Here is a 14,422-nt window from a genome sequence, read left to right on the forward strand (position 1 = left end):
AAGCATGTGTGCTTTGTCTTCAAGCCATCTTGTCTCAGAGATTTTCCAAAGTGAAGCAGGAAATGACGTTCTTGACTTCTGGTATCAGCTGTTGTCCTTGTCAATATGTCAGTATGTCAGTGTTGTCTTTCAAAGAGGGTGTGAGTGAGTGTGTCTTAGTGTGAGTGAGTATCAGTGTGTCATGTAAGTGTGTGGTGCAAAATGAGTCCAGCCTTCTTTAAAGCAAAGCTTAAATATATGTTACAAGTGAACGTCATGACCTCATACGGCCCAGGCTTAGACCCTTGTATGGCAAATATTAATATCTGCTAGGTTCAGCAATATGAAGATCTTAGCACAGAGTCGTATGGAGTTTGATTGACAGGCACACATGTGACACTCTATACTTAGAGTAGTGTGCTTGATGATGCAATGTCATAGAACATATATTATCAGCTATAAAGCTATAACTTCATTAAGTAACTATATACCAATACATACTAGTATAAATACGATTTTACTAAACTAGCTTAACAATAGATATGAACTAGTATATTATTGATATCACTACGTAAATACAGATCTATTCTGAATCTATTCTTGTCAACCTACACCAGGATTCCTTATAAGTCATTCTCAAATTGGCTATCCGTAATGCTCAGTTTTGGATAGAAGAATTATGTCATATCAATTGATCAAGGTCATTCATTCATACCTAATTATTATGATTAATCATAAATCAAAATATGTTTTGCAAGCTTGCCATGAATTGCCGAATTATGAATTTGGAATAATATTCTAACAATCCCCCCTGAATTATGATTAATCATACTAAATCATTTAATACACACATACATACATTCATATCTCATTTTCTCCACCTTGTATCAAACGATTGGACACGATATTCCTCAGAACTGAAGCAACTAGAAATTTTCCTTTTCCTAAATGCTTTACTCTTTACTTTTAACTCTTCTTAGATCTATCTAATCAAAATCTTACCAGAAATAATGGTATAGATTTTAAAAATGTATAACATAATGATGACTAATATCAATAATTATTAATATTAATAATAATAATAATAATAATGAAAATTATTATTATTAAAATAAGTAAATAATGCAATAATATATTTCCATATATGTGCTCAAATAATATTTTAGCTCTTTGGAAATATACTTTATACTCTAAAACTTTCATAACATTCCATAGTTCTATTAATGATATCTTTCTTAAGTTATGAACAAAAAATGTTCTATTAACTAGAATGAGTGTGCTAACATTCAATATGTGAATAAATAAAAATAAATAAAAATAATAATCCTAACTTCATGTGAACATTAATATCATAATAATTGGATAATCAAAAAATGTATATGTATATGTGGACAAATGTTTCAGTCCTAAATTGTTTATCTATAGTAGATAGATAATGTTCCTTCCGATTAATGTTTCTTCATGAAATGTCTTTAAAATGTCTTCTTCAAGTTCCGTTAGAAAAACCTTGATGAATAAGATAAAATAGTTCATAAATATGAAATATAAATCTTTTGCCAAATATTCTTCCAAAAAGGATCTCTTCTTTAACTTTGAATTTCTCTTTGCTCTTTATAGAAGCTTGTTATCCTCCATATTTGTTTGATTTTAGATGCCATATCTGTAAAAGAGAGGCAGTATCATTACTCAGGAATAAAATATTTATATTAATTCTTATACATTTTCCTTTTTTTTCAACAAATATTAAAACATTATGAGACAATAACTTTGTGAATTTGTTAAAACTATATGTGAAATACTATCTCATATTTTCCTTCAAAGAGATTTTCTGTGTGACTATGTACTTCTATGTACTGTCCTTATCCTGTCTAAAAATGACCTAAATTATAAAATATATGTACTGTGAAGTTTAGATATGTCAGGACGCAATATTTCATTTTTCGGTCATGATACAAATTCTATTTCTAACGAACAAAGTTAGATTTCATATCACCCCAGAGATGACAATGGACTATGCCTTTGTTCTCACCTCTAAACGATTAGAAATATGCGTAACTGTATTCTGTGTTGGAGTTCTTACTTTAGTGTCAGAGTGTTCTGCAAGTACTTCAATGCATTTCTCAGCTCTTACGCTGGAAATCTGAGATAAAGACTTCTCAGCTACAGCTGTATAAACATGTGCTGGTGTAAATTTCTGTAGATGTCTTTCGTTCCCATCTATCTGAATGTGTATTTGTAATAAAGCTCTGAACCATAAAGGATATATTTTCTTAATTTCACTAAAATTTCCTTCCTCAAAAATACCTTTTAATGAACAGTCAGGTGTCCGTACAATGGTTTTGTTTGATTTTACTATGCTCTCTGTAACTTTAATTGCATAGTAAACACTTAGAAGTTGCTTCACACCTGGCTCAAAAGTTTTTTCCAAAAATGATAAAACTCTGGAGAAATAGGCAATTATTTTCTCCTTACCTTCCTGTAACTGAAACAATGTTACTGAGATGGCATTCTCAGATACATGAGTTTTCAAAACAAACGATGTTTCAGGACAAACCTCTATTGTACTTAATGCTGGAGCATTCTGCAAATCTTTTTTCAACACTTCAAAAGCATTTTTCTCATTTGGACCCCACTGGTCAACTATATTACCTTTATTCCTTAAAAGATTATATAGTGGATTAACTTTTTCTGCGAAACAATGTACAAACTCTTTGCAATAATTTATTTTATGCAAAAATTTATGCAATGCCTTGTAAGTTGTTGGAGTTGGGATAACAGTAATATCCCTAACTGTTTCTTGCAACAATTGTCTCTTTCCTTGACTAATTTGCATGTGAAGGAATTTCACTTGACTTTTCATCAGCTGAACTTTTGTTGTGTTTAATTTTAAACCTTCAGCTTGTAACATCATAAACAATTCAGACAAAAGAGCCATATGTTCATCGATATTCTGAGTACTCAGCAAAATCATATCCACGTGCTGACAAATGCAATCTGGCCTAGAAAATTTAGAAAGTATTGTTGCTATAGTTTCATGAACTATACCATCACCAATACCTAGATCAGGTATTAATCGAGTGAACGTATAAGTCTCTTTTCTGAATGTGAACGCAAGTTTGTATTGACAACTTTTAGTTAAAGGAATGGAAAAATGGCTACCAGCGATTTCTAGTACAGAAAACACTTTGTTCTCAACATTCAAATGTAATTTTATGTTAGATTTATCAGGAAGAACTGGGCTATTTGTGATTTGTTTATCCAATGTTCTTACGTCAACTGATAAAGAATATGAATTATCAATATTTTTGATAGGCCAAATACAGTTATTTACCACTGATTTAGCTTTCTTTACAATTCCAAGTTGTACAAATTCTTGAATAATATCAGAAAGTGGACCAATTGATTCTGGTGGTAACTCACTCTGATCAAGAGGTTCTGGATCCTTTCCTTCAATATTTAATTCGGCACTTTTCAAAGTTCCAAAGTCATTTTTGAACTTTGACCACAAACTTGGAAAAGATTGTACCACTTCCTTTAAAGCACAATTTTCATCAATATCAGGCCACTTTTGTTCTGTAGACATATTGGTAACGGAACCAACATTACGGTATACAGAGGGATCAATCAGCACTGATTTGGGCCTAGATGGATCTTTCCAAATACTTTTATTAGCCAAATCAATCACCCACTTTTGTTTATTGATAACATCAATGCCAAGTATATTCTCTGCTTCGTGACAGACCCAAATGTTAATATTAGTTTTCACTAATCCAGGTACTTCAAATGTTACATTGGATACCTGTCTAGCAGTGGAATTACCTGTATTATTAAAACCCACTATATTACACATAGGAGAATTTGGTTTCACAGGTATGTTTTCTTTGATAAGGGTAATCTCAGATCCACTGTCTAAGAGACAATTAATATGTTTACCATTTATCAAACATTGTAAATATGGCCTCCCATTCTCGTCCAAAATAATTGGTGCTACATATTGTAATGGCAGAGTAATTGAATCCGGGTGTGATTCTATTTTTGGCAATGGCAATAAACCTTCTTCTTCAGTGACAGCTCCTTTTGCCATATTGTCTGAACTACTGTGAACAGTCAAATTACTGATCTGTTTGACTTCAGTGTCATAAGGCAATTCAGTCAAAATGTTATCTTGACATGAAAAATCAGGTTGCACAAAAGCTGATTTTTCATACTCCATATCTTTAGTTCTTATTTGTAAGTCACTCTTAAACTTAAAGCAATGTTTTTTCATATGGCCAAATCCATGACAGTAAAAACACATCATGGGGTCGTCTCCTTGACTCACTTGACTGCACCTGTCCTTGTCATTCCTGCTAAGACCTGTCGTTTCTGACACGTCTGTAGCCTGACTATTTTTGTCACATTGAATAATAGAAACCTCGTGTGCGAGACTGCTTTGATTCAATTGTCTCCTAATTTTGTCAATGAAACTTACTATAGCATTTAAATTTTGACGTTCCTGTACTATGGCCACTGAAGTTGGGTCAAGGTATTTAAATTTTTTTATGAAAGCCATTTTTAAACCTGGGTCAGTTTCATCATCTACTCCAAATATCATTTCATAAACCTTGCAAAATCTTGTTTTAAACCAAAATGGATCTTCTTCTGCAGTAGTCTGTAATAGGTCTAGCATTTCTATGGTCGGTTTTTGTTCACCGGTCATACATAGCAATAATAGTCGCAATCTATCTGTGGCGTCATTTTGACCTTCATCATCACTAACAAGTGAATGGATTCGTTTAGCAAAATTAACAGGAATCCACAACTGAAAAATGTAATTGCGTTGATCGTTTGAAAGATTAAAACGATCTGCAAACATTTCAAATAAATCCCAATTAGAAAATACAGTAGCCTCAACGTCATAAATAGGAAAGTCTTTTAGAACCTTCATCAGCTGATCATGAATTTGCAATTTAAGTTTTGCAGTCCTACATAATAAGTTTTTATGCTTCATTTCCATTTCATCAGTAGCATCAACATTCTCTATTTCCGAACTTTCCGGAAAATAAGATTGTAGCTTTGACTTGGTTTCAACCTTTTTGTCATCTGTATTTATTACAGCAATCTGTTTACTGTCATTTTGTAACTCTGGCAAAATCATGTTTTTAGATCCTAATTGTTCCTCAAGATTTTCTATGTAATTACACAAAATCTCACAGTTAGAACAACTGAGAGCATCCTGGGACACATTTTTATGTATTCCTGTGTTCTGTACATTATTTGTCTCTGTCTGGTTTAGTGTACACACATTTTTGGCAGGTAAAATATTAATAATCATCTTATTAAATATTCTTACCAATTTCAATACATTACTTATTTTCTTACGTAATTTATTCACAGTAAACCTGGATTTGTCTATCTGGACATTGGAATTTAAGCATTCTTGATACATATACAACCACAAGTGACTGTCATTTGGATAAAAAGACACATCTTTAAATTCTAGCTTACTATCTCTAGCTATTTCATCTATAAAATTCATATTTTTTTTTTTTTACTCACCGTTATTAGAAGGATTTCTCGTCATCAACCGTCTGTTACTGGACTGTTGTCCACATCTGACGCGACACAAACGCCTCTTGCTTGATAGGTTCTGAACCGTCTTTTTTCTCGAGACTTGAATATTCGCAAAGACTGCGCCAATCTCTCCCCCCCTCATCAAGGGTCGAGATTTCCGTAAAAATAGAGATAAGACAGTACTTTTTTTGGCTCGCCACTGTAAGAATGTAAAATTAATAACTAATATTCTTATAGCTTCAAGGGCGTATCTGAATGAAGATCATTCATAGTCAGGTTGATTTGACAATAACGTGTGAGTTTATTGTCACACAGGTGGCATCACAAACACAGTGAAAAATAGTATAAAGTTCAGTTTAGCGTAGATGAAAATATATGGAATTGAATCGATAGAGATGTAGCAAGCTTATGAAAGCATGTGTGCTTTGTCTTCAAGCCATCTTGTCTCAGAGATTTTCCAAAGTGAAGCAGGAAATGACGTTCTTGACTTCTGGTATCAGCTGTTGTCCTTGTCAATATGTCAGTATGTCAGTGTTGTCTTTCAAAGAGGGTGTGAGTGAGTGTGTCTTAGTGTGAGTGAGTATCAGTGTGTCATGTAAGTGTGTGGTGCAAAATGAGTCCAGCCTTCTTTAAAGCAAAGCTTAAATATATGTTACAAGTGAACGTCATGACCTCATACGGCCCAGGCTTAGACCCTTGTATGGCAAATATTAATATCTGCTAGGTTCAGCAATATGAAGATCTTAGCACAGAGTCGTATGGAGTTTGATTGACAGGCACACATGTGACACTCTATACTTAGAGTAGTGTGCTTGATGATGCAATGTCATAGAACATATATTATCAGCTATAAAGCTATAACTTCATTAAGTAACTATATACCAATACATACTAGTATAAATACGATTTTACTAAACTAGCTTAACAATAGATATGAACTAGTATATTATTGATATCACTACGTAAATACAGATCTATTCTGAATCTATTCTTGTCAACCTACACCAGGATTCCTTATAAGTCATTCTCAAATTGGCTATCCGTAATGCTCAGTTTTGGATAGAAGAATTATGTCATATCAATTGATCAAGGTCATTCATTCATACCTAATTATTATGATTAATCATAAATCAAAATATGTTTTGCAAGCTTGCCATGAATTGCCGAATTATGAATTTGGAATAATATTCTAACAAAATGTAAAGCATTTTTTTATGTCGACTCTTTTGGATTTCGGATTCTGTGCGTTCGTTTTCGTTTGTTAAAACGATAACGAAAATACCCGAAATTCTAACGAAAATGCATTCTGACGAAAACAAATGCACATGTCTAGCGATTAGTACGATACTCCAACTGGAACTATTTACAATTAATAAGGACAACTCTCACTTGGCCTCACCGGAATATATGTGGAAACAGACACACTGCTTTCACTATACAGCCACATGTATGGTGGAATTAAGTCTTCTTGCTCTCACTAGCAGCAGACTTGTTGCACTACATTATCTTCAGGATACTGTCTAGCATCCCATTTACAGACATCCGTCCACTGACTCTTCTAGCTGAATGGGGTGGCCCTCACTCGACAGGCCCCAAAGACACAGATCTGTACTCACAGTAGGCAGAATCAGATTCTTCCTGGTGTATCCATTCCAGTCAGCTCTGCAGGACATCTGGGTTCAGCTTCTCTTTCTTTCTGGGCCCTTGGATCGACCACCCAAGGCTGCATGACCACCTCCACAGAGGAGAGGGCAGCCCCCTCCCTCCTGGACTCTGTTACCTGGCTCAACTCACCTTGAGCACGTGTACCCTGGGCTTTTATACAGTATCCCAACATGCAATGCAGCACATTCCCTCTGCCAATTGGCAGGACTGTAACAAAGTCTGTGCACTCACTTGTCAGGTCCCCTCCCACTGTCCAATATGCCTACATATTGGACCAGTGAGGGACAGTCAAACAAGCTAAGCTGCATCTAAACACAATGATCAGACCTAACCAATAGATCCTGCTCCCTGATAGGCAAAGAGCACTCTAACCATCTGACCATCTTCCTGGTAAGCAGAAAGATCAAAAACGATTCTCTCTTCTAGCACCTACCTAGGAGGGTGCTACATGTGTAACTGACTTTACAAAAAAAACGATATCCTGTCACCAGTGGAGGTGCGTCCATAAAGGATGCATGGGCGTCACCCCCTCTCTCCTGTCACCTCTCTCTCACCATAGATAGCTTCATGCATTGCATGAAGCTATCTATGGTCACCGCTGCCACCCCTTATTCACGTGTCCGGCCCCTTATTGGGCACCCGAATAACAGTGGCGGGTGTTTTTTGGTCTAATAGGGGGCACAGTAGCGGCAATTGATGGGCACACTGGCAGCAATTGATGGGGCACAGTAACGGCAATTGATGGTGCACAGTAGTGGCAATTGATGGGGCACCGTGGTAGCAATTGTTGGGGCACAGTGGCAGCAATTGATGGGCACAGTAGCGGCAATTGATGGGCACAGTGGCAGCAGTTGATGGGCACACTGGCAGCAATTGATGGGTACAGTAGCTGCGTTTGATGGCACAGTGGCGGAAATTCATGGGTACAGTGGCTGCTTTTGATGGCACAGTGGCTGCATTTGATGGCACAGTGGTGACAATTGATGTGCATTTTTTTATTTTTAATGAAAGGTGAACTTAGCCTTTAAGAAAGAGATATGTTATAGTTTTAGAAAAGATGGCCGTGGGCTGCAACACAACATTTTTTTTCTCTTTCTTCCTGCCTTTTCTGGGAGCCCATCCCATACAACCAGAAACATTCAGAAGTGCAGTCTCCTGCAGGTCCCACGGCACACCTCTATGCATGGCCGATGCTTGACTATTTTCACACCCTAGGCAAGACCAGCTACTTGCACCCCCACAGCGTCCAGTATGAACTTACAGCCAGGTGTTGCAGAGACAGGGCCCTTGTATGGATTGCCATTACACCATAAGAGATGACTGGTGCTGCCCATTGATCTACAGCAGGTGTCAATTTAAGAACCCCCCTCAGGCATGAGTGTATGTGAGAAGTCGATGAACGGTGCAGCCAAGGTGTACACAGTATAAGCCATCCTGCCTGGTCAGGCTGCACAGCTGTCACCAGTGCATGTGTTGGTTGTCAGAGCAGATTCAGCAGGGCAGGAGTGCCAGCTTCTGCTCCAGCATGAGCTCAAGCTAGTTGCTTGGACAGCCAGTGGTCAGCGCCATGCAGCTAGTAGCAGCCCTACAGCATACTCCTAAAGTCAGTCATAAATTTGTCTATAGCGTGGTAGTGGCCCGTAGAGAGCTTCTCCTCCATCCTGAGGAGAGACGTGTTGCCCTCCTCACACACTAAGCTGCTGCTGAACTCCTCCTGAGGCCTCCATGACAGATATCCTTCAGAGCTGCTGCTTTCTCCGGATTGGCCAGGAGAGAGTCAGTCAGCACCCCAGCCCTGTGTAGGGTGGTGTCCTTCAGCCCCTCGTGTTCCCTGGCCAGGCTAGTAGGGAAATCAGCGGTCGTGGCTTCACCCTAGTCAGTAGTGCGCCCAAGGTGGCTGCCTAGTTCGCCTAGCCTAGTGCCGGCCCTGCCTCAATGCACAGTGACAATTGCCCTGGTTGTGAAACAATCACTGCATAGGGGTAGGAATGACATTGGCAGGTACAAAAATACACATAGACATGAATTAATATTATAACCTGAATTTCAGGAAAATTAAGGCATACTATGAGTTAAGTCCAGCGAGATGCACGACGCCTCCTGGGATTAGCTCTATCATTTCTATGTGACAACTTTATACTTTTTTGGCAGAGCAATAAACCTATCAAATGTAAATAATAGAAATAAGCCCAAAGGATGTTACACAGCTCCTTGGACTTAACTTTAAAGCCGCGTACACGCGATCGGTTTGTCCGATGAAAACAGACCAATGGACTGTTTTCATCAGACAACCCGATTGTGTATGGGCCCCATCTGTTTTTTTTTCATCGGTGAAAAAAAATAGAACATGTTTTAAATTTTTTCTATGGATAAAAAACCGACAGAAAAATGTCATCGTCTGTGTGGAACTCCATCGGAGAAAAATCCATGCATGCTCAGAATCAAGTCGCCGCATGCTCAGAAGCATTGAACTTCATTTTTCTCAGCATGTCATAGTGTTTTACGTCACTGTGTTTTGGCACAGTCGGATTTTTGACTGATGGTGTGTAGGCAAGACTGATGAAAGTCAGCTTCATCGGATGTCCGACGAAAAAATCCATCAGATTAGATTCCATCAGATATCCGATCGTGTGTACAGGGCTTAAGTGTGCATTCACTTTTTATAAAGTGGTTGAATTGCGCTGGATCGAGAAGGACTCAGGTATATATTAGGGGAACTGAGAGGGGCACACAGAAGGTTTTTTTATCCTAATGCATAGAATGTATTAAGATAAAAAAAAAAACTTCTGCCTTTAGAACCACTTTAACCTAGAAGTGTTTAATAAAATGCATGAAAGGTAGCTGTCACCACCGTTACAACCAATTCTTTTGTGCAGACATATGATGTTATTTTCTACATAAACCTTCTGTATTATGATATTCTGCTTGATAGCTTCCTTGTCAAGGCAAAGCATATCACATTACAAAACGGTATGGTCTGTGTATGACATTCATGGAAGATAAATAATCTTACTATGATCTGGCCAGCTGGTTTCTTATTAAAAATGACAGGAAAGCAAAATAGGGCCTCACCAGAGAAATCACAATTATATAACACCTGTCACTTCATAATATTTCATGATCAGAGATCATCCAAAAGCAGCATAATTGTAAATTGAGAAGCATAAATGCTGTTTATATGATATCATTTCCCAGTAACTATTGCTGATATATCCAAATGTTCCACTCTCAGCTCTTTGCTGCTAGTCAGAATGAAGCAATGCTTGTCATTAAATATAAAGCAAATATGCTTAGCCTGAAAGAGAAAGATTAACATGAAATGAAATACTACAAGGTATAAGGAAGAATGGGAAAAATAGAGTAGTTGTGCATGCAGTTATCCGCTTTACTGTAAATGAAAAGGCAATGAAATTCAGACTGGTGGTTCAGCCAGATTCCAGTAAACCCACCACAGTGTATTCAGATTTGGAATTTGAAACAATGAGCAAATGTCCTCCCTGTTTTTCTCTTAATCTTTCAATATATATGTTAATGTCAACCCAAAGCATCCATTCATATGTTATCTTTTATTGGTTAAAGGTGTATGCAATATTCCATATGTTCTTGGTTATTTTTAATGTTGCACTGAAATGTTAAACCAGAGAAATCTAGCAATTTAAAGCGAACCTTTATGCCATTGACTTAAAGAAGAAGTCTCATTACCTTTTTTTAAATGTTATTTATTCCCTCTGGGGATCATGTGCATATGGAGCTTGTTTCTGTTCAGATCTGTCCTTCTTTTGCTAAGGAGACTTATTTGTGAGGGACAGCTCTGGTCTCTGGCAGCAGGGATAGCTCTTGAGACCAGGTCTGCCAGTCACAAAAAAAAATCAAAATGTGGTTTCATATTTAGGATTTTTTATATGGTTTTAAATGCCCCCCTGATATGGAGGTTGAGTATATTGTCAAAAAAGAAAATCACACAACCTGCAGTACTATGTGTCTATCTGCAGCTGCTTTTAAATAACTAGCCACGGTCAATGGATCCCTTTTATGAATAAATGATCTGCACTACTGAGTTGTGTCATAGACACGATTGACCACATATTGCTGATCCATCTGTCGGGAATGTGCATGAATAAAAGCAGTACCTCCCCCCATAGGAATGCCCATAATTTGGCCTTCAGAATGGGGAGGAGCAACAGCTAGCTTTTAGAGTTTTTAAACAGAATGGGGCTATATGCCCTTGGTCCCCTGGGGAAATGAATACAATTAAAAAATTATTCATGAGATTTCTTCTTTTAGGTTCCTGTCCCCCTTTGCTAGATAACACTGCATTTTTTTCTTCATTGTAGGGACCCTGCATTAAGCATTAGTGTCCCTAGTTTAATTAGTTGAGTTCTTAAGCTCAGGTTTTAATTACTTTTATCCGCGACAGCTGGACTGGCAAGAAGGATTTATACATTCTGATGGAGGAGACAGTGACTGCTTTCAAGGATAACTCCACTTTTATGCAAACATAAATACATGTAAAAAAATAATATAGGATATACAAATGTGACACAAGTCATTATGCAATTGAATGCTATTAAAATGTACCATTCCTTTACTATCTGCAGCGTTGTCGTGTTCTGTAAAATGCAATGCAATATGGCAATCTCAAGGAATTCTGTACGCAGATGGTATTCAGAAAGCCCCACCCACCCCTAAAACAAATTTAAATGTAATTTCCTGCTCGTATTACTGGCTTGTTGATTTTTTCAGAAGTCTGCACTAAGATACAAGTCAGATTTTGGGTATCCTCCGCAAAAATAATTTTTAGTAAGATACTCCCAAAGGGAAATAATGTCCAAAGGGATTCAGACCCTGTCACTTTCTTTATTAGAACCCTGTAAGTGCAGCAGCTGATTGATAATTTTTTAAAGCCACTCCCATTCAAATTTACCTTACACATGAACACAAACATTTTTTTCAGAATAACAAAAGGAAGGATCCTGCAACAAAGTCAACTGTTCCCCCTTAAACTGCACATGAAAGCAGGGAGTTGTTCTGTTTATGAGGCTTAAATATTTTATTTGGCATCTTCTTTCTTTTTTATTTTGTTTATTATACTATGGACGGAGCAGCCCGATACATATTTTATACAGTAAGCAGTGCTTAAAACACTGTTCACTTTTTCTGTTCACATTTGTATAACTGACTGCGGGAAGCCTTGGTCTTCTCTAAGATGGCGGTACTTCTAGTTCCGGTTCACCACTATCCAATTTCCGCCAGCTGACCTCGTTTTTTAAGAGGCATGTATGCTGACGTCAGCTGGAGGCACATCACCTGAGGACGTGCGTGTGTACGTAATGCTTAGGAAGGGAAGTCACATGATTGTTTATGACTCTCGGAATGGTGGACATCTTTGTAAGTCTGGCGCGTTGAATGTTTGTTTTTATATGAATGCTTATATATACTCTGTAAAATTGTAAACATTAAGTTTGCAGAGAAAGTTTGTGCAAAAAACAAAAGACAGCCTGGTGGATTGCTGGTGGATTGCTTGTAATGGGGATCTATTAGAGTCGTTTATACTACATATTCATGGTGAGTGCATAATTAATGGAGAATTGATATCACTGGAATATATGATTCTGGTGAGTGCATAGTGAGATGTGGTTCAAGCACATGCCGTTACATGTGCACGTGGTGGATCTTGTTCAACTATAACTTCACTACCCATTTTAGGTACAAGGATAACTACTAAGACAAAAACATAGCCATGAAATGTAATCACCATTGTCTTCCTTTTGTAGTAATACTGGGCATGCAGGAGAAAGTGTGGAAAGCCTAGAATTTGTTCAAGTAAACAAGATTGAATCATTAATTCAGATATTTGGCTGATAGGTCAAAATAAAAACAAGGAAAGTACAAGATTAATCAACATACAAATAATACCTTTCCACATCAGTCCACATTTACCCTCAAATATATTGGGTACACATCCAGCTTTTCACTGAAAGTCCATAAAATTTGTGAATGACTACACTGCAATAAAAGGATTCCTTTATTGTCAACATAGACTGGTATAACAGGAAGAATGAAATGATACTTTTTACTTGAGTGCACTTATCCACTACTTTGTTTTACAGTAATTATAAGCTTTAAGTGAACACCAAAATTCTGTAGATAAGAATATTAAGTGTTTATATGAAGTTGCACAGAATAACAGATTACCATTTTTGGACTTTTTCATACATAGCAAGATGCGAGGTGACACTAAAGTCTTAAGGAAATCTACCAACACAGACCATTATCTGCCTCCCTTCTTCAAAAACACAAGGGTTAAAGGGGTTGTAAAGGTTTGTTTTTTATTTTCTAAATAGGTTCCTTTAAGCTAGTGCATTGTTGGTTGGTTGAATGAATGAATGACTTGTATAGCGCTACACTTGCGAACTGAATCGCCTCTAGGCGCTTTTTCCAGCCAGTGTCTGCTCGACTGGTGCGGTCATTTTTACCCCATAGGATCTCGACACGCTTGGGACACACAGTCATACACACATATATACTGGGCCAATTTGGACAACATCCAATTTACCTACCAGCATGTCTTTGGAGTGTGGGAGGAAACCGGAATACCCGGAGGAAACCCACGCAGGCACAGGGAGAACATGCAAACTCCAGGCAGATTGTGTCATGGTCGAGATTTGAACCAGCGACCCTTTTGCTGCTAGGCGAAAGTGCTACTCACTACACCACTTTGCTGCCCAATTACCACCCTTTTGCTGCTAGGGAAAAGTGTTACCACCTACACCACTGTGCTGGTTCACTTACCTTTTCCTTCGATTTCCCTTCTAAAAAAAATTTCTTTGTCTGAATTTGTCACTTCCTGTTCCTCCTCAGTAAGCTTGCCCCCATCATCTGAGCCGTTCTGGCTGGGGGTTAGTCAGCGTGCTCGCCCCCTCCCTTGGGACTACATCCCTGCGGGGAGATGCTGTGAACAGGAACCCATTTAGAAAATAAAAAACAAACCTTTACAACCCCTTTAAACAAAGGTGAGAAACATAATACTGTATACAAGTATATATAGTATACAACAACATTGAATTATTGTCATTTTCAAGCTGAATGACTCACAGAAACTTGCATATTCAAAAGGTCCAACTCCAACAAAAGTGAAGTAGCCTAAATTATGTCGTCATCTGAAATGAGCGGTGCAAAGATTAATACATTGGAGACAAAACAGAGGGCCAGATTCTCAAAGAGA

General features: G+C 37.6%; 1 long non-coding RNA gene across 1 annotated transcript; it reads right to left on the reverse strand.

Annotated features, from left to right (window-relative positions):
* Positions 1 to 291: 291 nt before the first annotated feature.
* LOC120932279 lies at positions 292 to 6,655 on the reverse strand. The gene is made up of 2 exons (XR_005747951.1): positions 5,518 to 6,655; positions 292 to 1,639 (listed from the first exon to the last, which is right to left on the reverse strand). It is a non-coding gene; the product is annotated as an uncharacterized LOC120932279 (long non-coding RNA).
* Between the last annotated feature and the right edge of the window lie 7,767 nt (positions 6,656 to 14,422).

Source organism: Rana temporaria, chromosome 1, assembly GCF_905171775.1.
Source record: "Rana temporaria chromosome 1, aRanTem1.1, whole genome shotgun sequence".
NCBI lineage: Eukaryota > Metazoa > Chordata > Amphibia > Anura > Ranidae > Rana > Rana temporaria.